The sequence below is a fragment of the Mustelus asterias genome, chromosome 14 (assembly GCF_964213995.1).
Source record: "Mustelus asterias chromosome 14, sMusAst1.hap1.1, whole genome shotgun sequence".
Taxonomy (NCBI): domain Eukaryota; kingdom Metazoa; phylum Chordata; class Chondrichthyes; order Carcharhiniformes; family Triakidae; genus Mustelus; species Mustelus asterias.
Window position 1 is genome coordinate 51383834 of NC_135814.1, and position 27635 is coordinate 51411468.

Here is a 27635-nt window from a genome sequence, read left to right on the forward strand (position 1 = left end):
TGGAGAAACTTGGTTTGTTCTCACTGGAACGACGGAGGTTGAGGGGTGACCTGATAGAAGTCTACAAGATTATGAGGGGTATGGACAGAGTAGATAGTCAGAAGCTTTTTCCCAGGGTGGAAGAGTCAATTACTAGGGGGCATAGGTTTAAGGTGCGAGGGGCAAGGTCTAAAGGAGATGTAAGAGGCAAGTTTTTTAGACAGAGGGTGGTGAGTTTTAAGGGGCGTCTGGACAAATACATGAATAGGATGGGAATAGAGGGATATGGTCTCCGGAAGGATAGGGGGTTTTAGTTAAGTCGGGCAGCATGTTCGGTGCAGGCTTGGAGGGCTGTAATTTTCTTTGTTCTTTGTTCTTGTTCTTTGAAAGTCAGGGATTAGAGACAGATCCCATTGAGTCAAGATATAGGGCTGGAACAGAGAAAGGGGCTCTAAGTTAAAGCAAGAGTTGTGAGGAACAGACTTGAAGTGAAGCAGGCTTGAGAGAAGCGCTGAAGTTCCAAGGAGGCAACCAAAGGTTGGTGATTCCCGACTGCTGGCCTTTTGGAGCAGTAGTGTTCTGCTTGGTACGTCTGAAGATCTGAAATTGTATTTGGGGATAGGTTTCAACATAATTAAAGATCCGGACAAACAAAGGTGTGATTGAAAACCTGGAGGTGGACCTCGTGAGAGAGACAAAGTTTCAGTGAGACTGGTTCACTCACAATGTGACAAATATCTTGGTGGGTTCTTGAGAAATCCATGGAATCTGCTTTTGTTACATCACTGATTTATTTTGTAGTGTGATGTATCTGACCACTGTTCATCTGTTAATTAACATATACCTCATATTTACCCTGAATATCAGTGTATAAGATAGTGTGGTGAACCATCGTTGGTTCCCACTGTGGGATTGTTCTAATGTTGTTGTTGGGCTAGGGTGTTCCCACTGTGGGATTGTTCTAATGTTGTTGTTGGGCTAGGGTGGGTTTGATACACCTGTGATTGTTACTGTTGTGGCACATCCCAGTCGGGCTCCGCCTCCTGGGAGAGGTATAAGACCCCCTGCTCGGGCGGGACCTCGTCAGTCTGGGATAGTGTGTTAACGTTCTATTAAGTTCCATTGTTAGACAATAAATGCCTTCTGTTACCGAAGCTTCGTGCCTCGTGTTCAATTGACGCGCATCAGATAGATATGAAATTGTTTTCTCTTTCCTAATATATGTGTCCATAAAGATATAGCTGAAGTGAAGGAAAAGTAAATATTTGAATCATATTCTTGTATTCATATTAAAATCTTTCCAACCTTTTTGTCTGGTGCACTATAATTCATTTTTCTTGTTTAATAAGTGCTTCATTTTTTGTGTTAAAATCTTGTCAACAGACGCCTGTGAATTTGTTCAGTAATTTATTTCATGGTTTCTAAAAAAGGATAGGATCTACGAAGCCAGCTTTCACGCTGGGATCTGACTTGTCCAATATTAACATCAGCTGGGATTGTAACAAAGTGGGGGCTTTTCTAGGATTGAATATCCTTGAATTTAAGCAAGATATGTGAATCTTTAAAGAAATAGGTACGTGGAGGCTTAAGAACAAACTTTGCTGTGAAGTATATTACACTGGTTGGAATTCAAAAATGGCTTTGATGCTTGCTAAGACTTTTCTGAGGATAGAAAATGTAACAGTGGCTTATTCGAAATCCTCGGGTAAGGCTACACTAAGAGCGCTAGCAAATAACTTAAAGGTAGAAATAAAAGCAGGATTTTCTAAGAATGATATGATTAATGAAATTACCCAATGTATAGAATTAAAAGAAGAGAAATCTGAAATTGATGACTCAAAGCTGGAGTTAGCTAAAATTCAGTTGCAAATGAAGCAGCTCGAGATAGAAAGGGATAGAGAAAAGCAAAAACTTGAACTTGAACCCCAGAGAGAGAAGTTTGTAAAGCAAGAAAAAGAAAACAAAAATGAAAGGATTTGAATGGGAATAAGAAGAAAGATTGAAAGAAATGGAAATGCAAAAGCTTGAGCTTGGGTTTCAAAGAGAGAAAGAAAGCACATAATGTGACCCGCCTGGAGAAAAGCTTAGAATAAGGGAAGACAGGAGAGATAGTAATTTAGAGGATGATTCAGATTCCAATGAGCATTTTGATTTAACTAAAAATCTTTGCTTAGTGTCTAGGTTTACAGAAGATGGAGTTCAAAGATGCTTCACCTCAATTGAAGATAGCAGTGTAGTTGAAGTGGCCAAAAGATGCTTGGACCTTAATGGTACAGAAAGTGCAATCTTCCATGCAACCTGCCACATGTTTTGTGGGGGCAGAATCTTCTGGTCCCGTCATTGTCAATGGGATTTCCCATTAAATGCACCCCTTGTCGCTGGGAAACCCTCAGCAGGCATAAAATATGCTAGGGAAAAAGGAATGCAATGGGATCAGTGCTTTTGATCAATGTTGTTAGAGAGAATTTGAGGGAAATTATGATTATGAGAAAATCCAAATAGCCTTCCAGTAATCATTAAGATTTAGATGAGCACCAAGTATCAACAATTTTGGCTGACATAGGAATCAACAGGGAAACTGGAGGTATAGGAAAAGGTCCAGCTTTATGGAATAGGTGGAAGATGTTCCAGTCAAGAAAAGTCATAGTGTAGAATATAAAAAGGGTTGAAAATAAACAGGTATGCTTTTATTGCCTTAGGTAAGAGCATCTCAAAGTTTGGCATATTGGCAGTTGAACAGGAAACCGGTAGCAGTCATAAAAACATTCACGGAATCCCCAGAAAAGATTGTTCCAAAAAAAAAAGAGTTTTCAAATAGTAGAAGTGGTAGAGGTGAAACTTGTTCCCGTAGAACCTATGAGAAAGAGGAATATGGCTCAGGATAGTCCAGCTAATTCTCACTTAACTAAAGTTTAAAGTTTATTTATTAGCCACAAGTAAGACTTACATTAACACTGCAATGAAGTCACTGTGAAATTCCCCGAGTCGCCACAGTCCGGCGCCTATTTGGGTCAATGCACCTAACCAGCACATCTTTCAGAATGTGGGAGGAAACGGGAGCACCCAGAGGAAACCCACGCAGACAAGGAGAGAACGTGCAAACTCTCCACAGACAGTGACCCAAGATGGGAATCGAACCCAGGTCCCTGGCGCTGTGAAACAGCAGTGCTAACCACTGTGCTACCGTACCGCCCTGGAGATTGTTCGAGAAAATTTGGAGATTAAATATAGATATTTAATCTATAATCTATTGGAGATTATGGATGTTTAATCTTGAAGGGAGAAGTGTTCCATTACTCCTCCAACAAAACTAGTAAACAAATTAAACTTCTGAAAGATATCATAGAACCATAGAATTCCAACTGCGCACAAAGATGCCATTGAGCCCATCGTGTCTGCACTGATCTCTGAAAGAGCATCCACTCTAAGGGGCACTAAGGGGCAATTTAGCATAGCCATTCCACCTAACCTGCACATCTTTGGACTTTGGGAAGAAACCAGAGCACCCAGAGGAAACCCATGCAGACACAGGGAGAACGTGCAAACTCCACACAGACAGTCAGAATCGAGCCTGGGCCCCTGGCACTATGAGGCAGCAGTGATGACCATTATGTTGCCCGAGGACAGATCAGTCATTGATGGTGACTAATGATGCCGTTTGTGTTCTACATAGTGTGATGAAAAACGACTTTCAAGAGAAGATATTCACAGAATTTATAAACCTGTTCCTTTGTGTCAAATCAGTTTATGAAATAACCTAATGAACAGAATTGTTATGGTGGAAATTATTCCACAGTCGTCTATGGAAGGAGTAGATTTTATTCTGGTTAATGATTTGGTTAGAGGAGACAGCAACATGGCGATGATTGTATGGCAGCATGCATTTGATCATGTTAATTGTACCAAAAGCTTACTGTGGCCAAATAGGATAGGTTTATTGCTGATAACGAGTAATTGAAGAAAAACCTGATCATTGTGCGGAACCAATTTTCATGCACAAAAGATTAATTTGCTAACGAAAAATGAGAATTGCTGAGAATAATTGAGCATCAGTCCCAGGAAGTAGAACATTTAAATGAGAACTTGAAATGTCCAAATGTGAAACTTGTAGAATCAAATTGAAAAAAGATAAATCTTCAATTAAAACATAATGAACTTCAAGTCTGTATGAAGTATCATGAAAAACGCCTTGAACAGGAAAGGAATTGTTAGTTAACCACAGTAGTTGATTGGATGCAGAGTTTAAGACCATGACCGATGAACTGTTGGAACTTCGTTATGAAAAGAGCAATGAGATTCTTGAACTCTGATACGATTTGGAGAACCAAAAGAATGAGATGTATGATATGGAAGAGCAGATTCAGAATTTAAGAGCAGAAAGGAAAAATCTTAAGACACAGATTGAGGAACTAATGAGTGAATTGAAGTGTAAAGAACAGTCAGTAACCACGGTGGAAAGATTCTGAAATGAGCTGAATGCCCACGCAAAATGCAACCTTGTTAAAGGTTCCTCAAATTACTCTGGGACAAAGACAACTGAAGTTTGATTTGATTTTGATTTGATTTGATTTATTATTGTCACATGTATTAACATACAGTAAAAAGTATTGTTTCTTGCGCGCTATACAGACAAAACATACCGTTCACAGAGAAGGAAAGGAGAGAGTGCAGAATGTAGTGTTGCAGTCATAGCTAGGGTGTAGAGAAGGATCAACTTAATGCAAGGTAAGTCCATTCAAAAGTCTGACAGCAGCAGGGAAGAAGCTGTTCTTGAGTCGGTTGGTACGTGACCTCAGACTTTTGTATCTTTTTCCCGAAGGAAGAAGGTGGAAGAGAGAATGTCAGGGGTGCGTGGGGTCCTTAATTATGCTGGCTGCTTTGCCGAGGTAACAGGAAGTGTAGTCAGAGTCAATGGATGGGAGGCTGGTTTGCGTGATGGGTTGGGCTACATTCATGACCTTTTGTAGTTCCTTGCGGTCTTAGGCAGAGCAGGAGCCATACCAAGCTGTGATACAACCAGAAAGAATGCTTTCTATGGTGCATCTGTAAAAGTTGGTGAGAGTCGTAGCTGACATGCCAAATTTCTTTAGTCTTCTGAGAAAATAGAGATGTTGGTGGACTTTCTTAACTATAGTGTCAGCATGGGGGGAACCAGGACAGGTTGTTGGTGATCTAGACACCTAAAAACATGAAGCTCTCGACCCTTTCTACTTCGTCCCCGTTGATGTAGACAGGGGCATGTTCTCCTTTATGCTTCCTGAAGTCGATGACAATCTCCTTCATTTTGTTGACATTGAGGGAGAGATTATTGTTGCCGCACCAGTTCACCAGATTCTCTATCACATTCCTGTACTCTGTCTCATCATTGTTTGAGATCCGACCCACTATGGTGGTGTCGTCAGCAAATTTGAAAATTGAATTGGAGGGGAATTTGGCCACACAGACATAGGTGTATAAGGAATATAGTAGGGGGCTGGGAACATAGCCAAAGTAGTTGCTGAATTGAATGAAAACATTAACAACCTTGGAAAATAATTGGAAAATGAGAAAGTCAACAAAAACTTGGATAAAATTAAGTAGAAATGAAGATTCCATTTTTGAAACTTCAACTGGAAGAATAGGAATGTGTGCAGAACACCGTAGCAAATACCTTGAATAGATTAGAAAATGACTTGAGTAAAGAAAGGAAAAGTCCATTGGTGCAAAATCATCCATCTGGTGTTGATCAAAACAATGAAAAGAGGTGAAGATGAAGCGCAGAGAGAGTGGAGAAATCTCCAAACACCACATCTATTCAACCTTTCCAGCACCACCTGCTCGGTATAAGGTGGAGTCTACAGATCACACATTAGATTTATCAGCCATCTCAGAACCCATCAAACCAGACTGGGAGCAAGTAATCCTCAATCGTGAGGGATGCCTAAAACAAGAGAGATTATTAACAATCTAATCACGTACCAGTTTACATCTTGAGGGAACTTAGAAAGTTGAGATAAATTATTTCCATGCTGTATAGTTTAGTGGTACATTAATGTTTGTAATATTGTATGCAATACCAGTTCTACGTGGTGTGTCAAATGACTAATTGCCCTCAAGCTTTTGTTTACATATTTTGACTTGAGGTCACTTGATTATGGCAAGCCAATAAGTACAAAGGTATTTATCCAAGCAGTATTGTCAAAATTAGTAGTGCATTTTCACAGTTTACAAAAAATGGTGAATGATGATTCTAAGACTGTGTTCTGGGTTCTCACAAAATGGAACTTGTTTTCAGAAAGAAAGATTGAGGGAAAACCTGATCAGGTTTTAGAAAGACTTCGCTGCAAACAAAAAAAATCGTGATTAAATAAAAATGAAGAAAGCTCTAGTCCATATAACCAACCCTTCCACATATCAACATCTAACTGCCTAGTTCCAGTGTTTTTTACTACATTGTGAAATGTTGAAAGCCATTATCATCATTAACATTAGGAGTTGATTATTAGCCTTGAATTTACTTTTTTTGATCAGTTTGTACCTATAATCCTGAAATCATGTGTTTAATTTGAAGTTGATGTCTGGATTAATCTTTCAATCTCAACTTTGTAAAGTCTCTTTTAATTCACATCCTATGGAGGAAGAAATTTTTAAAATCCGCATAACCCGTTCCCTGATTTTACACCCAGATGAATTTGGGGTCCCGAGTTTGTGTTCCATTACTTTTGAGATGCTATTTTTAAAGCTAAATCGTCCAATAATTGGCAACCTGGGCACCCAGTTAGTGACATCATGAGACAGCTACATTGGGAGTGTCCACGGCCTTGCTGCTTCCAGCCGCCAGCGCACTGGATAAAGGACAAGGTGTTCTGCAGACGCTGCTTCACCCGACACATTTCAACCTAGATCCACACATTTCAACCTAGATCCACACATTTTAACCTAGATCCACACATTTTAATCTAGATCCATAAATTTTAATTTAGATCCATAAATTTAAATCCACACATTTTAATTTAGATCCACACATTTTAATCAAGATCCATACATTTTAATCAATCTATATCCATTTGTTTTAATCTAGATCCACACATTTTAAACTATATCCATACATCTTAAACTAGGTCCATACATTTTAATCGAGATCAACAGACTTTAACCTATATCCATACATTTTAATCTAGATCCACACATTTTAAATTATATCCAGTCATTTTAATCAAGATCCATACATTTTAACCTATATCCAGCATTTTAAACTATATCCGTACATTTTAATCTATATCCATACATTTTAAATTATATCCATACATTTTAATCTAGTTCCATACATTTTAATCTAGATCAAATACAGAAAAAACTTGCGGGCCTTGCGGCGAGTCTGAACATTGAAAACAATGAAAATGGCAGGGCCAATTGGACAGATCCCTAAGGGAAGCTAAATTCAAAAACTGTCTCGCGGGTATCAGGATCCCGACACGGCTTCGGGGGCAGCGGGTTTGAATTCCTGATCGTACGGCCCTTTGAAAATCCAAGCCCAGGTATCAGCATGGGGGCCCCTTCCCCTTTGCCTGTTCCAGGTGTGTGTCGGTGAGCAGAGCTGAATGGAGGAGTGTCAAGGTGCAAACTGATTGCAATATCACCACATTGTGATGGCTGCAGACCTTTACAGATTTGGACTGGTCAAAACTGTTCAGTAAAACTGTTCAATTTGCTAATTGCGGCTTTGCAAACACAGATAATTGAGCAGATGTTGAATGTGGATATGGAACAGTCGGTCACAAGTGTAAAATTAACAAGTCTTATGCAAGGTTAGAAATTAGAATAATCTCCATTTCCACAGAATATGAGATGGACACCCTCCAAAAAATGTACATAACTTTCTCATTAAGTGTGAGAGTAAGTAAATGAATGACTATAGGGAAACAACCAGAATCTATAAGATATCAATTTGATGTTTAATGTGTTCTTGTAGATACAGTATTGTCAGCATGGATTGTAACTTAGATTGATATAATAATTTTCACGTGGGCAAAAATATTCTGGAAGTTTTATCTTCTTGAAAATATTGAGTGGCTAGTCAGTGCCATTGGAAGATTAACTAAGCAGTGTTCAAATAATAAAGTGCTCAGTCATGTTCTATATTTCATGCTTCTTGACCAGGCTGCAGCCTTTCACATAGTTGGCCACACCACCTTCTTCCAATGCCATTCCTCTCCCAGCCAGCCCTCATGGGACTGCCCTCATGTAGTTCCACTCTTATCCATCCAAGTGTACAGCCAAAGAGTTACTTCCAATGGGTTCTCTTCTTGCTCCTGCACTGTTACTTCCGCGATACACCAAGGATCTAACCTTGGCCCTATCCTGTTTCACTTGTACATAATGCCCCTTGATGGCATAATTTAAAAGCACAACATGACTCAATATGTACCCTGAAAACACTCAACTCTACCTCATTAATACCTCTCCTGAACCCTTTACTGTCTCTAATTTATCATGCTGTATGCCTGACATCCATTTAAATATCGGGAAGAGCGGAGTCATTGTCTTTGGTCCCTCTCAAAAACACTCCGTTGCCTAGTCAACAATATTATTCTTCTCCCTGGCAGCTGTCTGAGTCTGAATCAGACTGTTCAGCGCCTTAATGTTATATTGGATGCCAAGATAAGCTTCTGACCACATAGCCCCTGAATAAGCAAGACTGCCTGCTTCCATCTCCATCACATTAATCCTTCCCTGATATGTATTCCTGCATATTTATGGGTTCATCTTTTTAAATCTTCTCTGCACCTTCTCTAATGCCTCCATTTTTTTTATAATACAGTGACCAGAACTAAATGCAGTACTCTTGACGTTTAACCAAAGTTTGATACAGGTTTAGCACAACTTTCCTATTTTGAATTCTATCCCTCCAGAAATAAGGCCGAGTGTGAGGTTAGTTCTTTATGGCCTTGCTGGCCTGTGATGTAACTTTTTGTGATTGGTGTATTTGTACTGTAAGATCCCTTTGTTCCTCTAACCAACCTCAACTTGCATCTAATATGTGACCTATCTAATCTTGTGACTAAAATGTATTGCCTCTTATTCCTCTGCATTGAACTCCATTTCCCAATTATTTTTGTGTTTTTGATTCCAAAGCCCAAGTACGGTAAATTGTCACCGGCTGTGGTCCCAGCACTAATCTTGATGAAACACCACTTCTCACCTTCAGCAACTCTGATTAACTACCCTTCACTCACACACTGCTTTCTATCTTGAAGCCAGCTACCAATCTATTTTGCCACTTGTTCCCTGACTCCACATTCTCTGACATTATTTATTAATCTATTATGGGATACCTTATTGAAGGTATTTTGAAAATCCAGATAAATTGCAGTACTATTTATCGACACTTGCTGTTATTTCCTCAAGAAAAATCAATTAGTTTGGTCTTCCAACATTTTCCTAGCTGGCCCCTCAATTTCTACCCTATATACATCAGAGTTACCCCAAAATTCTGCTCCCTGAATCTTAACTTGCCCATGAGATAGTATTAACCCATCACCCCTGTGTTTGCTGACCACATTCACTCTCAGTCTAGCAATGCCCCAAATTCACCTTTAAAATTCTCATCTTTGTTTTCAAATATCTCCACAACCTTCCCACTCCCTATCTCTGTAATTTCCTCTAGCCTGACAAACCTTCAAGATATCAGTATTCCTCTATTCTAATATCTTGTACATCCCCAATGTTAATCATTCCATCATTAGTGGCTGTGTTTCCAGTTACCTAGGGCCTAAGCTCTGGAATTCCTTTGTTAAATCTCTCTATCCATTTACCTCTCTTTTCTCTTTTACAAAGTTCCGTAAAACCAGCTCTTTGACCAAGAATCCTAGGTTGCAAAATTTGGTTAAGTAGTGTCCATATTTTTGGCACTACAGTTGCAGTTTTGGGTGCAAAGTGGCATGACAATGTGCACACTTCTGCTCCTGCAGAAGGTGTACCCGAAAGTATACAGAGTTGGCTGATTGTGACGTCAGTGAGTATGTAACATTGACTTGATGCCAGCGCTACCATTTTGGAGCTATAACACTCCAGCTAATGTACTTGCTTAACCTCACATAGCTAAACATGCATTCAGCAGCAAGAACCACCCTCACCAGTTCTATTGAAAATAATCATTAACTAATTTCAAGCTAGTTTCTGATTTATTTCTCTTGGCTTTTGCTGTGTTTGTACTTCTATCTAACACTACTGAAGTCAACAGGGAGTTGTGCAGCATGTGCTGATGGCTTTAGTTCTGATTTCAAGGATTTCGTTCAGACGACTTGCTCCCAGACATGGATGCAGTTATTTGTATTCTCCTTGGTAGCATGACAGGGAACATGAACAGATGCAACATGAGGAGGACAAGCTGCTCAAAGATAGTGGAGGAGGAAGGGTAAAAGGGTTATCAGCAGGAGGCCATGTCTTCCCAATGTCTTTAGAGAGCAATTATACTGGAATCTTAGTGAATAATAGTGCATCATACAAATTGTAAATCAACTGTATATAACTATTTGCAGATAAAAGGCATTCATTTGAATTTCATTTGAGCACATATAAAGAGACACTTATTGAAACTGTAATGTGGTTGTGTAGGGAGGTATATGCTTGCAATGTTACACTCTGTTAATAAATATAAGACTGAGTACTTGGCTCTGCAATACTGTCCTTCATCTTGTGGCTTTTCAGGGATGTGAGGCTTGTAAAATTGCACCCGAGGCCAAAAGAGAATTTTGTTCTGCGGCCCTCGCCCATCCCAATTCCGGGGCGGACATGTCAGTAAAACTCTGGTATCTCTTTCAAACCCTGAGTCATTAGTCTTGCTTTAGCCTCATATGTCCCATTGGGGAAGACTTTTTCCCGTATGTATCCACCCTTGTGGCGAGACTAGCTGTCCACTATCGGGCACTTCAGAGTGGACACCAAATTCCTTCTGACTATCCAATTCCTTTTGTTTTGCCTGTCTTCATAATTTATCTGCTAATTTGTTGTCAGCCAGGAAAAATTCCTGACCATAATGGCTTCTACTTCCAGTAGTTTTCCGAGATTGCTCTGTAGTCTTTGTTCTATTGCATAACCGAGTCAAACTACAGCCTCAACTTGTCCTTTTATGTCTTTCTGGACTATTAATACTCTCCTTCCAATGATCAGAGGTTTTGTTGCCAGTATGTAATTGTTTCCAAGTTCAAGCTCGCACTGCGTTTTCTAGTTTTCCATTGTTTCACCTCATTTTGCCAATCCATATATCCAAACTCTTATTCTTCATCTTGGACATTGAACCAGTGTTTGAATTTGCCAGTGGTTTTCCTTGCTCTTCCTACAATAATCACAAACCTCCATTCACTGGACCCATCTGGTATGTGCCAACTCTAGACATTGTCCTTTGGTTTCAATGGCCCTGTTCTGTGCCTTGGTATCAATCTACCTTTTGTCATCCGACCCCTTATCTATCATATTCTGTTCCTTCCATCTGTCAAACATATGACTATGTGAGGTGCAGGGTGCCTCATTGCCTTCCATTAATTATTCAGATTATAAAAGTTTGTAATCAATTATTCAGATTATAAAAGTTTGTAATCAATTCCAATTAACCGAGATGAATGGGACTACGATGTTGTGGCCATTACGGAGACATGGGTAGAACAAGGACAGGAATGGTTTTTGGACGTTCCGGGGTATAGATGTTTCAGTAAGTGTAGGGAAGCTGGTAAAAGAGGTGGAGGAGTAGCATTGTTAATCAAGGATAGTTTAACGGCTGTGGAAAGGCACTTTGAGAGGGATCTGCACACTGAGGTAATATGGGCTGAAGTTAGAAATAGGAAAGGAGCGGTCACGTTGTTAGGAGTTTAGTATAGGCCCCCAAATAACAATAGAGATGTGGAGGACGAAATTGCTAAGCAGATTATGGATAGGTGTGGAGGTCACAGGGTAGTTGTCATGGGGGACTTTAACTTTCCAAATATTGATTGGAACCTTTGTAGGTCGAATAGTTCGGATGGGGCAGTTTTTGTGCAGTGTGTGCAGGAGGGTTTCATAGAAATCATAGAAATCATAGAATGCTACAGTGCAGAAAGAGGCCATTTGGCCCATCGAGTCTGCACCAACCACAATCCCACCTGGGCCCTATCCCCATATCCCCACATCTTGACCCACTAATCCCTCTAACCTATGCATCCCAGGACACTAAGGGGCAATTTTTTAGCATGGCCAATCAACCTAACCCGCACATCTTTGGACTTCCTGACACAATATGTGGACAGGCCGACAAGAGGTGGGGCCACATTGGATTTGGTACTGGGAAATGAACCGGGCCAAGTGTTTGATTTGGTTATGGGAGAGCACTTTGGAGATAGTGACCACAATTCGGTGTCTTTTGTTATTGCAATGGAGAGGGATAAGACCGTACGGCAGGGCAAGGCTTATAATTGGGGGAGAGGTAATTATGATGCAATTAGGCAAGAATTAGGGGGCATAAGATGGGAACAGAAACTGTCAGGGAAAGGCACTAATGAAAAGGGGAACTTTTTCAAGGGACAAATACTGTGTGTGCTTGATAGGTATGTCCCTGTCAGGCAGGGAGGAAATGGCCGACTGAGGGAACCATGGTTCACAAAAGAGGTGGAATGTCTTGTAAAAAGGAAGAGGGAAGCTCATGTAGGGATGAGGAAACAAGGTTCAGATGGCTCGATTGAGGGTTACAAGTTAGCAAGGAATGAGCTGAAAAAGGGGCTTAGGAGAGATAGGAGGGGGCATGAGAGGTCCTTGGCGGGTCGGATCAAGGAAAACCCCAAGGCTTTTTACTCTTATGTGAGGAATAAAAGAATGACCAGGGTGAGGTTAGGGCCGGCTAAGGACAGTAGTGGGAACTTGTGTATGGAGTCAGTAGAGATAGGATAGGTGATGAATGAATACTTTTCTTCAGTGTTCACCAAGGAGAGGGGCCATGTTTTTGAGGAAGAGAAGGTGTTACAGGCTAATAGGCTGGAGGAAGTAGATGTTCGGAGGGAGGATGTACTAGCAGTTTTGAATAAACTGAAGGTCGATAAGTCCCCTGGGCCTGATGAAATATATCTTAGGATTCTTTGGGAGGCAAGGGATGAGATTGCAGAGCCTTTGGCTTTGATCTTTGGGTCCTCACTGTCCATGGGGATGGTGCCAGAGGACTGGAGAGTGGCGAATGTTGTTCCTCTGTTTAAGAAAGGGAATAGAAATGACCCTGGTAATTATAGACCGGTTAGTCTTACTTCGGTGGTAAGAACATAAGAAATAGGAGCAGGAGTAGGCCATCTAGCCCCTCGAGCCTGCCCCGCCATTCAATAAGATCATGGCTGATCTGAAGTGGATCAGTTCCACTTACCCGCCTGCTCCCTATAACCCCTAATTCCCTTACCGATCAGGAATCCATCTATCCGTGATTTAAACATATTCAATGAGGTAGCCTCCACCACTTCAGTGGGCAGAGAATTCCAGAGATTCACCACCCTCTGAGAGAAGAAGTTCCTCCTCAACTCTGTCCTAAACTGACCCCCCTTTATTTTGAGGCTGCGCCCTCTAGTTCTAGTTTCCTTTCTAAGTGGAAAGAATCTCTCCACCTCTACCCTATCCAGCCCCTTCATTATCTTATAGGTCTCTATAAGATCCCCCCTCAGCCTTCTAAATTCCAACGAGTACAAACCCAATCTGCTCAGTCTCTTCTCATAATCAACACCCCTCATCTCCGGTATCAACCTGGTGAACCTTCTCTGCACTCCCTCCAAGGCCAATATATCCTTCCGCAAATAAGGGGACCAATACTGCACACAGTATTCCAGCTGCGGCCTCACCAATGCCCTGTACAGATGCAGCAAGACATCTCTGCTTTTATATTCTATCCCCCTTGCGATATAGGCCAACATCCCATTTGCCTTCTTTATCACCTGTTGCACCTGCAGACTGGGTTTTTGCGTCTCATGCACAAGGACCCCCAGGTCCCTTTGCACAGTAGCATGTTGTAATTTTTTTCCATTTAGATAATAATCCGATTTGCTATTATTTCCTCCAAAGTGAATAACCTCACATTTGTCAACGTTATACTCCATCCTTGCCCACTCACTCGGCCTGTCCAAATCTCTCTGCAGACCTTCTACGCCCTCCACACGATTCACTTTTCCACTTATCCTTGTGTCGTCTGCAAACTTTGTTACCCTACACTCAGTCCCCTCCTCCAGATCGTCTATATAAATGGTAAATAGTTGAGGCCCCAGTACCGATCCCTGCGGCACGCCACTAGTTACCATCCGCCAACCAGAAAAGCACCCATTTATTCCGACTCTCTGCTTCCTGTCAGATAGCCAATCCCCAATCCACACTAACACCCTACCCCCAACTCCGTGTGACCCAATCTTCTTCAGCAACCTTTTGTGAGGCACCTTATCAAACACCTTTTGGAAATCCAAAAACACCGCATCCACCGGTTCCCCTCCGTCAACCGCACTAGTCACATCTTCATAAAAATCCAACAAGTTCGTCAAGCACGACTTTCCCCTCATGAATCCATGCTGCGTCTGCTTAATCGAACCATTCTTATCCAGATGGCCTGCTATTTCTTCTTTAATGATGGATTCCAGCATTTTCCCAACTACAGACGTTAAGCTAACCGGCCTGTAGTTACCCGCCTTTTGTCTATTTCCTTTTTTAAACAGCGGCGTAACATTAGCCGTTTTCCAATCTGCCGGCACTACCCCAGAATCCAACGAAGTTTGATAAATAACCACTAACGCATCCGCTATTACCTCTGACATTTCTTTCAGCATCCTGGGACGCATTCCATCCGGGCCCGGGGACTTGTCCACCTTCAGTCCCGTTAGTCTACCAAGCACTGCCTCCCTGGTAACATTAATTGTATTGAGTACCTCTCCTCCTACCAACCCTCTATCGTTAATATTCGGTAAACTATTTGTGTCTTCCACCGTGAAGACCGACACAAAAAACTTATTTAAAGTTTCAGCCATTTCCTCATTTCCCACTATTAAATCCCCCCTCTCGTCCTCCAAGGGTCCAACATTCACTCTTGCCACTCTATTCCTTTTTACATATTTGTAAAAGCTTTTACTATCATTTTTTATATTTAGAGCTAGCCTAGCTTCATAACCTATCTTTCCTTTCCTTATCGCTTTCTTAGTCGTTCTTTGTTGTTTCTTAAAGTTTTCCCAATCTTCCAATTCTCCACTATTTTTGCCCACTCTGTACGCATCGGTCTTTAATTTAATACTCTCCTTAATTTCCTTCGTTATCCACGGCTGGCTATCCCTTTTCTCACAGTCCTTCTTTATCACCGGAATATATTGTTGCTGAGTACTGAAAAGGATCTCCTTAAAAATGCTCCACTGTTCCTCAGCTGTCCTACCTACCAGTCTGCTCTCCCAGTCCACCTTAGCCAATTCAGGCCTCATCCTATTGTACTTCCCTCTGTTCAAACAGAGGACACTGGTATGGGACCCTACTTTCTCCTCTTCCATTTGTATCAGAAATTCGACCATATTGTGATCACTTGACCCAAGAGGGTCCTTCACAAGAACATCCTTAATTCTACCTACCTCATTACACATTACCAGATCTAAGATAACTCGTTCCCTCGTCGGTTCTGTAACATACTGTTCAAGGTAACTATCTCGACAGCATTCTAAGAACTCTTCCTCCATCCCACCCCTTCCAACTTGAGTCAGCCAATCAATATGCAGGTTGAAGTCCCCCATGATTATTGCCGTTCCGTTTTTGCACGCATCCATTATTTGCTTGTTTATAGCCCTCCCCACCTCAACATTATTATTTGGGGGCCTATAGACCGCGCCTACTAGTGTCTTTCTCCCCCTACTATTCCTTATCTCTACCCATAACGATTCCACGTTTTGTTCCGTAGAGCCTATGTCATCCCTCACTACTACCCTGATATTATCTTTTATTAACAGAGCCACCCCACCACCTTTTCCTTCCTGTCTATTCTTCCGAAATGCCTGATACCCCTGGATATTCATCTCCCAGTCCTGGTCTCCCTGCATTCACGTTTCTGTAATGGCCACTAGATCATACCCATTTGTGCTGATTTGCACCATCTTTGGTAAGTTGATGGAAAAGGTCCTTAGGGATGGGATTTACGACCATTTAGAAAGATGCGGATTAATCCGGGATAGTCAGCACGGATTCGTGAAGGGCAAGTCGTGCCTCACAAATTTGATTGAATTTTTTGAGGAGGTAATTAAGTGTGTTGATGAAGGTAGGGCAGTTGATGTCATATACATGGATTTTAGTAAGGCGTTTGATAAGGTCACTCATGGTCGGCTTATGATGAAAGTGAGGAGGTGTGGGATAGAGGGAAAGTTGGCCGATTGGATAGGTAACTGGCTATCTGATCGAAGACAGAGGGTGGTGGTGGATGGAAAATTTTCAGACTGGAGGCAGGTAGCTAGCGGAGTGCCACAGGGATCAGTGCTTGGTCCTCTGCTATTTGTGATTTTTATTAATGACTTAGAGGAGGGGGCTGAAGGGTGGATCAGTAAATTTGCTGATGATACCAAGATTGGTGGAGTAGTGGATGAGGTGGAGGGCTGTTGTAGACTGCAAAGAGACATAGATAGGATGCAAAGCTGGGCTGAAAAATGGCAAATGGAGTTTAACCCTGATAAATGTGAGGTGATTCATTTTGGTAGGACAAATTTAAATGTGGATTACAGGGTCAAAGGTAGGGTTCTGAAGACTGTGGAGGAACAGAGAGATCTTGGGGTCCATATCCACAGATCTCTGAAGGTTGCCACTCAAGTGGATAGAGCTGTGAAGAAGGCCTATAGTGTGTTAGCTTTTATTAACAGGGGGTTGGAGTTTAAGAGCCGTGGGGTTATCCTGCAACTGTACAGGACCTTGGTGAGACCACATTTGGAATATTGTGTGCAGTTCTGGTCACCTCACTATAAGAAGGATGTGGAAGCGCTGGAAAGAGTGCAAAGGAGATTTACCAGGATGCTGCCTGGTTTGGAAGGTAGGTCTTATGAGGAAAGGTTGAGGGAGCTAGGGCTGTTCTCTCTGGAGCGGAGGAGGCTGAGGGGAGACTTAATAGAGGTTTATAAAATGATGAAGGGGATAGATAGAGTGAACGTTCAAAGACTATTTCCTCGGGTGGATGGAGATATTACAAGGGGGCATAACTAAAGGGTTCATGCTGGGAGATATAGGAAGGATGTCAGAGGTAGGTTCTTTACTCAGAGAGTGGTTGGGGTGTGGAATGGGCTGCCTGCAGTGAGAGTGGAGTCAGACACTTTAGGAACATTTAAGCGGTTATTGGATAGGCACATGGAGCACACCAGGATGATAGGGAGTGGGATAGCTTGATCTTGGTTTCAGATAAAGCTCGGCACAACATCGTGGGCCGAAGGGCCTGTTCCGTGCTGTACTGTTCTATGTTCTATGTTCCATGAATCATTTGACTACCATGTTGGAAAACCACTGTCTCCCCATCATACACCCTCACTTTACCAGGACCTTTCCACTCTTTTTTAGTATTCCGGACCGTCTAATGCAATTCCATAGAGCTCTGAATTTCTCCAATACTTTGACCTTGATGGATGCCCTTCTCCCTATGTGTAAAGCATTCATGTGTGCAGAAGTAATGGAACTAATTGCAATCCGTTCTAGGGCTGGGGGAACTACCACACAATACAGAAGGTATTTTGGATTCCTCCCATTGATCAGTTGATAAGCACAAAAACCCTCAACCATTTGAAGCAAATTCTTTGCTTGGACTGCCCATGCTTGGTCAGTTGTTGACTTGGTTGATTGACCAAGATCTTATGGGGAATTTGATTGATCACATGATTTCTTTCACAAAGTCCATTGTTGAAAATACTTTCAGCTGTGGTGTTCATGATCACAATATTCATGTTTTGCACATATCTCTAAACTCGTCATTGACAAATCCTCCCCTATTATCAGTCAGAAATTTAGCTGGTGCTCCCAGTCCCTATCCATGATTTTGCATGACTTTATTGCAATCACCCTTTTGAGCTTACCATGTATTACTGTAGAATGACTGAATCTGGTTGCCATGTCTGTAAAATGTAAAATGAAAACGTTTATGTCATTATCCCACACATTTAAATTCATGATTATTACTTCATTCAGGTTTTGTGCTGATGAAAGATTTACATTGGGATATGGTTGCATCCTCCAATACGTTTTGCATATATCATAATTTTCACTAATCTCTTCCCATCATCCACACCTGTGTCCTTTGGTAAGGTTTTAAATCTTTGAGAAGAAGCAAGAGCAAATTGTCTTTGTAACTTTAAGACAATTTTGCTTTTTCTCTCTCAAATTCGTATTACCCGTCACCATAAACAGTTCCTTAACATTCTGACTAGAAATACCAAGTTTTGCTAAGGGGAATGTAATAATGTTCTGATTGGGTAAACTTTCCAAAAACAATTTACTTATTATGTTCCATGCCCAGTTTCATCTGTGCCTTTTCCATAAAGGGCTGCTCTGCAGAAAGAGTATTTTACCAAAGACAACTTCTGGATTAATAGAGTGGCTTACTCCAGCTCTTTTGTGTGGAATCACCACACTCTTCAGTGACCTCAATGTTGTCATCCTCGAATTGAGAACAAGAAGAACATTAGTTCTCCCTGGTGTGAGGAAAATGAAAGCTCTTAATATTTATTGCAATATCATTGTCATATTTTTATATACCAGGAAACAAGCTTGTCTGTGGGAGTATGGGTGTGACAGATTTAATTAATCTGGAGACAATTAGACTGCAAAGATCAAAACATCAATAAAGGAGTTGTGTCTGGCAGAAAAATAGGAATAAAGGAGGTGAATTTGTCTGTGGAATATGCTCCGTCAAGGAATGAAAAGGTGAAGAAGAAGAAGGCAAGTGGTTGAAATGGTAATGAACAAGGGGGCTGGGAAACAGCTTGACCAGGAATTTACATTAGACAAATAAGAAAAGTGATTTTAAAGTTGATTGTTGGATTTCAAAGGAAATGTACAATTGGGAAATCGGAAATGTGTGAGGCACAATAGTAAGTTTACTTTAAAAATATAGGAGACTTAAAGTAATAAAAGAAAAAGATTGATCAATGCTGTGAAGAGGAACTTCTAAAGGAGCATAGAAATAATAGAGTGGAAGATCAAAGGAAAATAAAACATTTTTAGTGAGACTGAAGGCTGTGGGTGGCTGTAAAGTCTTGAACAAGATGGTGAGGGGGATTTTCCATGCTCCCTGTGGCGTGTTTCTTGGAAGTGGAGGCGGCCTGCCATTGGCTAGCAGCGGGAACTTCTGGTGCCACCACTGTTAATGGGATTTCCCGTTGAATCCACCTCCTGCTGTGTGGGGTTCACCATCAGCGGGACCAGAAGAACCTGCGCAGTGTATGAACATCAGTTTTACCGCCACCCTCAGAGAGGAGAGGAGAGCAGCAGGGCATTGAGTGGTAATGTTATTGGAAGTTTATAGATTAAAAGTTTATAGAGAAATTTATAGATTAGAAACCATCAAAAGGTGGTTTAGCTCTGAGTTTATTTAATCCAATATCCTTTAGGAAATATTTGTTAAGTATTGTTAACTGTGTCAAGATGTTCTTGTATCTTTAAATGTTATTTTATTATTTTCCTTTATTTTTAATAAATGTTTAAAATTAATATTTAAAATAATCACAAGTGGTCTGGAATTTACTTATTTTGACTTCAGGTAACTCCTCATAATATACAAATTGCCAACTGTTGTGGCAGCTTGTTCCAACTTTCTTTTTGGGATTTGGGCATTTACCATCTGCTGTGCCATTACACTGACTTCACTTGGATCCTCACCACTGTGTGAAACTAAATAATATTTGAACCAATCTGTTCCACACACTGTGGTGGTGCAACCATGATCTAACATGACACAATTAAATGATTCTGTGAGTAATACACTCATTACCTGATGGAAGCTTCTTGTGACTGGTAGAATTTCCTCAGACTGATCATGATCTTCATCTTCTTCAACTTACGAACTCTGCATCATATATCACTTCAAAAAGTCTGTTGTTCTGCTTTGGGTGATTCATTTTATAATGATATTTCGAGTCCCAACTGAAGCACTGGTTAACAATTTCCCAGGCATTCCAGTGATTCATTTGTCTACTGTTCCAGTCTTGTTATCTGCCAGATCTGCTAAAAATGCCTTCATCCTCATTTCTATTGTATATGATTCTTCCGTTGTACATGCCTGTTTTCTTCTTCTTTCCACCCGTCCCAATATCTGAATGATGTTGAAATGTTGCAATAATTGTGATCTGCATCCTTTGTGACACCTGAGAATGTCCCATTTGCACCATCAAAGCTTCTGGAAATGACTACTTCTCCAGAACATTTCTTTAAAGCAACAGACATCTAAAACGATGTCTTTTTCTGAGAACTGACTGCCAGTTAGGACCAGGAACTTATCCATATGTGATACCTTAGCACAATCCAACAATTTTAAATGGGAGCATGGAATAAGGAATCTCCAAATTGAATTTCTCCAATCTTTTATTCAGTCTATTAAAGTCCATGGTATATTCCTTGATGGAATGACCATCCATCTTTCGTAATCTATCAAAGTCTTACCATGCCTCACACGCATCTTCTTGATCACCTTTCTTGTAAATTTCATCCATGAAACTTATTAGAAGATGCAAATCTTTATCAGTATCCAACTCTTGGGCATCCAGCTCGCAAATTATGTCGTTTCTGATTTTACTTTTGTTAGGAAGCAACTGTGAGGAGTACCTGACGGAAGCTTCTTGTGACTGGTAGAATTTCCTCAGACTGATCATGATTAATTAAACCTGTCACACCCATACTCCTACAGACAAGCTTATTTCCTGGTATATAAAAATATGACAACCTTAGGTTCGGATATAAACTGTGTCCACATAGCCACTGGTAATTCACTTGGTATTTTTCCAATATATCCTCTTCTAAAATGGGCATGAGAGTAAATTGAAAGTCAAAAACACAAGTTTTCTGGGGCAGCAATTCCCAGGCACTTCTAAAATTGTGATTAACTATAATTAAATCAATGTGTGAGAATGCAAAATGAAGATAATTTGGTTTTGTTTATTTATACTTTTCACTGATTTGTGGATTGAATATTATATTGAAATATGTGAATTTGGACACGGAAACCAACTTATTTTTATTAACTCTTCAGTGTAAGGGAGAGGATAGATAATTCCAACCCTGAATTATATAATCTAAAGAGGGATACAAGTCACTGCAGTCTAATGCATTTAGGACGAAGTTCATTGGCCTAGATTTGCAAAGCAAGTGTCCTTGCTACTAATCTCGAAGAAAACAGAGATCTAGCATTATCTGTGGCAAGAATTTTAACTCTTTTGACATACAATTGATTGCAACCATCCTTAATGGGGATTCTCAGTGTGGAGCTGCAGTGGTGATGTTATCAAGCTGTCCAAGCAGCCAAACACATTAAAGAATTCCAAAGGACAGTCAATCAGAAAATTAAAAAAACTAATAACCAAATCACTTTTAATTTTTTTTAACAAAAGATTGGGAACCAAGCCCAATAGCTGATTGAACAAGGACTAGGCAACATAAATTTAAGGCATTGGGCAGGAGATGCAGGGGAGATGGGAGGAAGAACTTTTTTCTTCCTTTATTACAGCAAGTAAGCAATGACCGGGAACTTGCTACTTTTGAGGATGTTAAAAGCCGAGGCAATTGATAATTTCAAAAGGAAATGGACAGGAATGAGAAAAGTAAATTAGCAAGGCCATGGGGATATTGTGGGAGAATTCTCTACAGAGATCAGGTATGAACTCAATGGTTGTCTCCTGTGCTATAACGACTCTATAACTGTATTGCTCAATGACTTGGGTTAAAGTAGAAACCAAAATATGAATGAACTTTAAATATTGTTATGGTTCAGGTCAGAAACTCCAAAGTGTTCTATGGAGCCCGCCTAGATCATAAGTTTTGCATTTTGAATTTGGCTAGGATAAGCATGACATGTTTCACCTCAGGTATAATTCAAGTGACCCACCAAGGAGCTTTTATTAAACAAAGTTTATTTAAGGATATAGTTAACATGTGTAGTAAGAAAATTAGCAAGAACTTATATCAATTACAAACAAAACAACCACAATAATGTATAACCCTTAACAGAGATATCTAATGTGTTCCAATCAAACCAAAACCCTCGCCATAGACAAAACCCTTTAAACAGGTTCAATACAGCAAAATCTACTGCTCATGTGATAACGGTTGAAGTCTGCAGTTCTCTGGATTCACCCAGAACAGTTTCAAGACAAGACAGCTTCACAAAACACCAGAGAGACTCTGACCCAGCCCCCAACAACAGCAGATTTTCACCCTTCAAGAAGACAAGATTTTGTTTTCAGCTAACCAACAGAATTTTCAAAACAGCATGAGAGAGGGAAACACTTCTTTTTAGCTTGCTGTCCCTTCTAAAACTAAAACTCAAACCTGCAGCTCCAAATTGAAAATGAAAGAAAAACTGTCCAAAAACACATCACCGTCCTCCTAACAATGCAGGGTCAGAAAGCTTATCCCAGAGTAAACACAAACAGCCCCATTTAAGCCACTTAAGTAGCAATAAAAGGACATTTCCAGTCAAGTTGGCAACAATTACATCACTGAAGCTGTGAGCTAAGAAACCACTGAAGCTGTGAGAGTACCAAAAATCATGTCATTAGGGCAGCAATCATGAAATCAACTTTCTTAAAGGTACACTAATATCACAAGATATATATTTTGATTATTTAAAAAATCTAGTAATTAAGCATAATGGCAACATTTAACCACTTCCACAAATATAAACTGACAGTATATTTTCAGGGCTAGATCAGTTACTAAGCAGTAAGTTATTACTTACTGCTAAAATCCCAATTACACTTCATTGAACAAGGCTTAATTTATATAGCTTTTCAAACAGTAAAATGAGAATGGGAAAAGGACAGTTCTCGCCAAATTGATTTTTCTTGTTTGCTGACTTTGACAGTAGTTGGGGGGAGAGAGGGTGTGGTGGGGTGGTAGTGTGCGCAGCACAGTCTTTGGTGAAACAGTGAACAACAGACCACAATTTCAGGATTTCCATGTTAATCTGTGCTTTCGCTATACCCTGGAGTTGTCTGTCATTCACGGTTCCGAAGGGTAAAAACAGCTAAGGTTGACAGTTTAACATCATAGACGCTGCAAATTCTGAGCCTTTGAGATTTAAAAATGTAACCTATTTTGAAGTATTTTACTCTAAAGAATAAACACAGTGATTTGTGTTTAAATGGGTTTATGATCTTTTTCCTCAATTCTGATTGTATCTGAATATTTTTACATTTCTGATATTGGCAGCATTGTTTTAGATCTACTATTACCCATCAATCTTTAGTCAACAATTTAATTGGACATTTCTCTGAAATGCCTTTCATTTCTATTGGTCTTGGGCAATAAATGAAGGAAAATGGGGCAGTAATTCCTACTGCTTCAAGGATTTTCACAGTAACTTCATTGCAGTGTTAATGTAAGCCTACTTGTGACACTAATAAATAAACTGTAAACATCTATTTTGGGGAAAATATCCACTTATTATGTTTATTGCCAAAATTAGATCAAGCAAGAAATAACAATGTACCACCTTTTTATAGCAGTTGCTAAAAAGCCTCATTATGTCCATCATAAAATGGCTGCCCATATTGTGTTATCTGCTGTTGTGTGCTTTTAACATTAGAATTTAATGTTGTTACTCAGGTTCCACAAGAGACAAATAGCTAATTCAAATTAGTAAATGTGATGGGCCAGAATTTTGCACCCGAGATGGGTAGCTGGAGTTGGGAAATTACCTGGCTCAGCCATGTTCAGGAAAAAGTGCTCAGAATGGCACAATTTTCACTCCGAGGGGGACTGGTGAAAGGTCCTCCAACCCTCCCCTTTCAAGCTTACTCATCCACTTACACCCCACCCACTGTGCCAACCCATGCCTTCCCTACCCACCCCAATGGCTCCTTGTACTCTCCATACCAACCCATGCCTCCCCACCCAGCACCCTTTGTCCTTAAACCCTCCATGCTAACTCACCCAATATCCACCTGCTGTAGCACTTGGTGACATCTCAAGAGCCTTGAGAATATGCTCTGAATTAATAGGCTTCTGGCAATGACCCCCTTATGTAAAGAATTGCTGTAGCTTCATGGGCCTGTCCCTCAGATGGTGTCCCATTGCCGCCATCTTCCACCACCTCTGTGTCATCTCCATGACCCTGGACAGGTGTCTCCTCCACCACCTCTTAAACTTCCTCATCTTCCTCACTGTCCTCCTCCTGAGATACAAACATACAAACAAGGAGCAGGAGGAGGCAATCTGGCCCTTCAAGCTTGCTCTGCCATTTAATAAGATCATGGCTAATCTGATAGCAACCGCAAATCTGCATCCCACCTACCCCATAACCTATTACCTTCTTGCTTACCAAGAATTTATCCACTTCTACCTTCAAAATATTCAAAGACTCTGCTTCCACCACTTTCTCAAGAACAGAGTTCCAAAGATTCACAAATCTCTGAGAGATTAATTTCACCTAATCTCTATTTTAAATGGCAGACCCCTTATTTTCAGTGACCCCTATTTCTAGATTCTCCAAAGAGGAAACATCCTCTCCACATCCACCCTGTCAAGGCCCCTCAGGAGTTTGTATGTTTCAATCAAGTCGCCTCTTACTCTTCTAAACTCCAGCAGATACAAGCCTAGCCTGTTTAACCTTTCCAGATATTATTTCTCTGAACTGCTTTCAACACATTTACATCCTTCCTTAAATAAGTTGACCTATATTGTGCGCAGTACTTCAGATGTGGCTCACTAGTGCTTTGTATAACATAACCTCCATAATTTTGTATCCAATTTCCCTTGCAATAAATGATAACATTCTATTAGCTTCCTTCATTACTTGCTGTACTTGCACACCAGTCATTTGCAATCATGCACTGAGACACCCAGATCCTTCTGCATCTCAGAGGTCTGCAATCTCTCACCTTTTAGATAATATGCTTCTATTTTATTCTTCCTGCCAAAGTGGACAATTTCACATTTTTCCACATTATACTCCATTTTCCAGATCTTTGTCCAATCACTTGACCTGTCTGTATCCTTTTCTAGCCACCTTGTGTCCTCTCCACAACTTACTTTCCTACCTATCTTTGTGTCATCAGCAAATTTGGCAACAATCCCATCCATCCAGATCAATATGTTACCCCCTGTACCATGAGTTTCTATTTTCCACAATAACCTTTGATGTGGCAACTTATTAAATGACTTCTAGAAATCTAAATACAGTACATCCATTGGTTCCCCTTTATCCCCAGCACGTTACTTCCTCAAAGAATCCAATAAACTGGTTAAACATGATTTTCCTTTCACAAAATCATATTGTCTCTGTCAGATTACCTTAAACAAGTGCTCTGCTATAATTTATTTAATAATAGCTTCCAACATCTTCCCTATGACAGATATTAAGCTAACTGGCTTGTAGTTTCCCACTCTGTCTCCCTCCTTTTTTGAACAATGCAGTTATATTTGCTATTTTGCAACCTAACCTCCCCTAATCTAGGGAGTTTGAGAAAATTAAAATCAATGCATCAACTATCTCACTACCAGTTCTTTTAAGGCCCTAGGATGAAGTCCATTAAGACATTGATACTTGCCAAACTGCAGCTCCAACAATTTACTCAGTACCACTTCTCTGGTGACTGTAATTTTGCTGAGTTCCTCCCTTTCCTTCCATTTCCTGATTTATAGCTGCTTCTGTGAGTTACTTATATCCTTGAGAGTGAAGACTGATAGAAAATATTTGTTCAATTCATCTGCCATCTCCTTGTTTCCATTATCAATTCTCCAGACCCAATTTCTATAGGACCAATGCTCACTTTGTTAACTTGTTTCTTTTTAAAATATTAATGGAAACTCTTATAATCTGTTTTTATATTTCTGGCTATCTTTCTCTCATATTCTAATGTTATGGCGTGAGGGTGTGAGTGGGATCTAAGTATGGGCGGGTGGCATCTGGACATTGGGGACAGGTGTGGGGTTGTCCCGTACAGTGTCGGTTTAAAATAGTGGTGTTTTTTTTCCCTTCTACCTCTTTTAGAGTAACTATAAGTGTAAAACTGGCAGAACGATCCGAAGTTAACAATTTAAATCGCTTTGCCGGGTGGTTCCCAGCGCAGTGCCAGTTGTCCAGGGGAAGTTAATGCTTCTGGACAATTGCTGGTTAAACCCTTAACTGGGAACTTCTGAGAGGGATTCCCCAGTTCACGTTTGCCAAATCCAACATTGGGGAGCCAGAATGTTATAGCCCATAGCCTCAGACCCACTCCTCTCTATCAAACTGAAAGTAAAATTAAATCATAGTGTGGTCATTGCCACCTAAGGGTGCCTTCACTATGAGATCATTAATTAATCCCATTTCATTGCACAACATTAGCATTGTCTGCTCTCTGGTTGGCTCCTGAACATGCTGTTCTAAGAAACTATCCCAAAAACATTCTATGGACTCTATAACTATGGGCAGGATTTTATGGTCTTGCTTGAGTGAGACTAGAAATTCCCACCTGAGGTCAATGGACATTTCCATTGTCTGCCCCTTGCCCGCTCTGATTCCATGACCGGTGAGGCGGTAAAATTCCGGTGTATATGTTATAACTATAGGACAGGCTTCTGCTCCCTCTAGTTGAGGCCTCCCCACTGTGCCATATTATGGAGCATGTAGCACAGGACAATGATTCTGGAGACCCTAGCAGAGGAATACTGTAGTGCTCCTCCAGAAGAGTGAAAGCACCTATAGGGCATCTTCAAGATGCCATTAGCTTGCTGTGTTGTGCTGCAGGTCAGCATGTGGCTGTTGCTGTGGTTTTTCAGGTTTGATATGTGGCCACCTAAAGGGGGTCATCAGCCATCTCATTATGGGGTACCCTTGTCTCCCAGAAGCCTTATATTGGTGTTCTTTTAAAAGCTGAGGCATCTGTGGAATCCTCAGTATCAAAGGGTCATGGCAAATTCCAGAATACCATGTGCGTAGGTGCAGGAACACCTTGGTATTTTGGAAATGTAAGTTTGCAGAACTGCGCTGGCTCTGCCACATCCATTGGAAAGTTTGTGCTCCCTCATCCGAGCAAAGAGGGGCTCTGTAACCACCTTGATGTACCCACGTGTGACTGATAGTGATATGCTCTTAGGGGTCAGTGACTGATCCAGGAAAGAGCTGGAAACGTAAAATTTAGAGCCACTGTGACCTTAGTGCCATTGGAAGGGCATGCCAGGAGTGCCAGATCTTGTTTCACCATGGCACATATCTCAATTCCTGGGTTAACCTGAGTTTTCTTCTGCACTGGTTTTCTTTCATATCCAGATATGACCTCTGCAGTCAGTATGATATAACCTTATCTTGGGATAAAACATGGAAGTCATTCTCCTCCTTCTGCATACTGCACTGCCTCCAGCTCCTGGCTTTGTCCCCCTCCTCTGGTTGCACATTGCACTTGTTGATGTGCCTCTATGGTGTGAATATATAATGGTTGGTGCCATCCCCATTTCACAGCTTCTTTGGCTTGATGCATACTCGTCCCCTTTTCTGGCACACT

At 40.7% G+C, this 27635-nt stretch overlaps 1 protein-coding gene across 1 annotated transcript in view; it reads left to right on the top strand.

The window, feature by feature from the left end:
• The first annotated feature begins 18768 nt into the window (after positions 1–18768).
• Positions 18769–27635, top strand: part of tlk1a (tousled-like kinase 1a) — a 184374-nt gene continuing 175507 nt past the window's right edge. The window contains exon 1 of the mRNA XM_078228368.1: positions 18769–18895. The gene's annotated coding sequence lies outside the window, so the exon portion shown is untranslated. The remainder of the gene's footprint in view (positions 18896–27635) is intronic.